A 3969-nucleotide genomic window follows, 5' to 3' on the forward strand; every position below is an offset into this window, starting at 1 on the left:
ACTATAATAACCAGATGCACAACGTTGATCTTTTTTTCCCCAGGTGAACATGACTTCTTAGATGAAATAATTTCAATATCTAATCTAAATAAATTTATTTTAGTACACTTTAAGGGGCAGGGAAATAAAATCATTATAGTATTTATAGTTCTTTGCAGTGTCAAAAATTAAACACCACAGGCCAGATATTATTAATTTGCATTTCAAATTGTTATTTGAGTTGCTTAAAAACCTTTGCCTATTTTTGAATGAAAAAACAATACTAATAAAATATATTCATAACAAAAAGTATGTATATAAAAATCTTACTCTTATGTATTTAAGATTCCTGGATTAATGTCAATTGCAACTTAAGAGGAAAGTGAAAGTAACTTCTGTTTGTTGTCTTGACCTATAAAATCATGATTTGTTTCTCTATCCAACTATCTAGACTAGAGCTACTCAATGGAAATATATAATGTGAGCCTTAAAGGCAAGCCAAAAATGTAATTTTCAGTTTTCTAGTCACTGAATTTTAAAAAGAAAAAAGAATCAGGTGAAATTAATTCTGATAATATTTTCCAAAATATTATTTTAACATCTAATTGGCATAAAAAATTGTACATAGTGTATTTTATATACTTTCTAATGTGTACTGTCTTTGAAATCTCCATTTATTTTGCTCTTACAGTATATCTCAAACACACTCACCACATTTCAGATGTTCAGTAGCTATATGTTGCTGGTGGCAACTGCATTGGGCAGGTCAGGTCTAAATGACCAAATATCTACACTGGATGACTTTGTAGGGGGGGATTCGAAAAATTCATGGAAAAGTGAATTAAAGTTTAAATTTATTTTGATCTAAAGAAAGTTGAAGCCATACACACTTTTTTTTTTAATAATTCACATTTTAATGAACTTTTCAAAGACCTCTCATAGCATATCACTTTGAGCTGACACTGATCTAAAAGATTCACATGTCTGAGCAAGATCATGGAGTAAACTCTTGAAGTGTACAGGACCCCTTTGTTCTTATCCCATTTTGGTTTTAGCAATTTACTTCACTCCATAAAGATCAATCAGTCATCCTCGTGCTTTGGGATCCTCTGCTTGTCCATATCAAGGGAGCTTAGTTTGCTGAGGAAGTCACTCTGGAGAATGTAAACTGGAACAAACATTTTTAAATGGCCCAACTGGGAGAGGCAGAGTCCACAGTGTTCTGGTCAGAGATTCGTGTCTGCCGGTATTTTGGACGTCTGGTGTGCAATCCTGAAATGTAACCCTGGGATTCCTGAAAGAATGTCAATTCTATGCCTTGTATTTTCTGGGAGAGTCTAAATTTCACATAGTGTAGCCAGTTTTTATTTTAAACAGGCCCAGATTTCTTAGTCTATATATCTCAATCTGAGGTTCTGAAAATATGGCCTCTCTAGAGAAGGTCCCGTCTGTTGCAGAACCGGCTTCCGAGCCAGAGTGACTGCTGAGGCAAACCTTCAGAGCGGGCCTAAGAATTATCTGGAAGTGGTAATGGAAAGAATAGATGAAGCCTGGGGATAAATTGTTGATATTTCAGGGAGAAGAAATCACGCAGGTATTCTGAAGTTTATCCCTTTACCACAGGCCCTAAATTGCTGCAAGGTTAGTCAAGAGAGAAATTAAACTGAAAAATGGAAAAGAATCAATAAAATGCAAATAAATACAATTTTTTGTCCTTTTTTCCCCCCTCCACTATTATACCCCACTCCAACGCCCTTATCAAAAATAAATAAAGAGCCACTGGTCTTTGACATTTCTAGTAATATAACTCCCAATGGTTAGGGAAATATTCATATTATGTGAGCATGTTTCATGGAACCTGGGACATAGTGGGCACTAAATAAATGAAGGTCATTACTGCAAATATTATATCACTGATGAACCATCCAGGCAACATTAAGAAAAAATAGACAAATGGTAGAATGGCATCATCTCTTTACTATCTGTCACTTTCCTGTTTTATCTTGTGTGCTCTGAAAGGCAGTGTGTGCCCATTAATATCTTCTTTGTACCCTTCTGAATAGAATCTTATTTTCTTCCTTATTAACATACCTTAATTAGTAGAGGTACATTTGTATAACTGCTATGCCAGAACACCTCCATGGGATAAAGGTTTTATATATTATTGTTGGCTGTCTTCTTATTTTCCTATTAAGTTGAAAATGAATATAATGGGTTGTCAGGAAAGTCGTGACGCATTTGTGCATAGAAAAAGACGACATGGCTTTCTAGACAACTTAGTAGCTTCTAAGGTATGATCATGACTCCATATGGTATTGAATAGGAATTTACTGGTTTTCTTAAAATGGTCCTGAGTCTCTTCTTGGTCTTGTGTCAAAGACTTACAGAGAATTTCTCAAATCGGGGGGGGGTAATTTTTCTTTTCTATCCATTTTTAATATTTAAAGAAGAATATTATAATGGATATTTTTAAGTTTCTAGAAATGAGAAAATGGGTTGTTTTCTTCAAATATAGCATTTAATTTATTTTCACTTCCCCAAATTTCTCTGCCCTCACTAAACGTGGGTGTGAAGTAGTTCACAGGAATTTATCTAATGGTACAGTTTTCCTTTGCCTCTCTACCTTAATCATTGGTTGCTTTTCTCAGCGATCCTGTTAGAAATAGCCACATATGACAGAAATAATCTACAGTTGAACATAGCAGCAGCAATTTTGCTAAGGTTCAGTTCAATAGGCAGTTGAGGTATTTATTTGTTTTACATTTCCACTATTGCCCATCTAATATCACTATTGCCTTTTACTTATAGAGGAAGAAAAAGAAAAAAAAAAGTAAGAGAAAAGAGAAAGAGAGAATTGGACATAGTTTATTATAAAGAAATGATGTTCACCTACCTTTCCCAAAATGAGAGACTTCCATTAGGATCTCTGAACCTACCTAGTTTTTGTTTACTTCTTGTTAAAGTTAAGGCATGCCGGCTAGAACAACAGTCTTCCCAAATCCATCAGCATCCCCACACTCCTGGGGATGCTGCTCTTCATTTTCCATACCATTAATAGCTCAACAGACTACAGGAACCTGAGATTTGGCTACAGAGGATGGTAGTGGGTCACAGTCAGGCGCCTGTGACAATGACATTTTCTCCAAGAGTTCTGCACAGCTGTGTGACTGTTAACTTTTAATGAACATTCTTTCTTCCTTTGAAAAGTTTCGGGGAAATAAAATGAGTGTGCAATTTCTGCTCTCGTCTCCACTCTGTGGAATAATATATAGTAATCCTAGGAGCCGAAGTCATCTAGGATATGCCTAATTTGGGGTATTCTGAAGATAATAACATAATTTTACCAATAGTTACACACACACATAAGATTTTATTTTTGAAAACCAAGGCTCTAAAATATCTTATAGCCTGTAATACACCAAAAAGTAAAGAGACTCGCCCCAAGTCTGAATTTGGGTCCCACTGTTCATTTCAGGGGATTGCTGACTCAATAGAGAACTCCAGTAGGAGGCGTGCCAATAGCTCCTGGGACAATAGTTGCACAGAGGCACCGCAGTACTTATTTGGAGCATTATTCTTTCTTGGTTTCCACAATAGCTGGAATCTGATAATTTAGCATTAAGCCTCTTTTCAAGTATATGGAACTGTAATAAGGTGATTTAGCCAATGTGCCCATCCATTGTCCCAAAGATTCTGTGATCTATTATGCTGCATTGCATAAAAAGAAAAATGGGGAAAAACATACACCAACTAATTATCGAAAACATTAAAAGCTGCTTTGAGAGAGCCGTTATTTATTGGCAATTTTTATGAATCAATATAGATATAGGAATCGACTGCAAAAGCCTCTGGGTGCATTCACATAATGAAAGCCCAATTAATATCCGTAAGCACAGTGCAATGCCGGCTACAGGGAGCTACCAGGACAATCGCTGGCTTCCGCAGCCAGCACTGACAGCTGCAGTGCCCTGATAGAAAACAGCTTCAAAG

This window comes from Tupaia chinensis, unplaced genomic scaffold (assembly GCF_000334495.1).
Source record: "Tupaia chinensis unplaced genomic scaffold, TupChi_1.0 Scaffold143247_2, whole genome shotgun sequence".
Classification (NCBI taxonomy): Eukaryota; Metazoa; Chordata; class Mammalia; order Scandentia; family Tupaiidae; genus Tupaia; species Tupaia belangeri.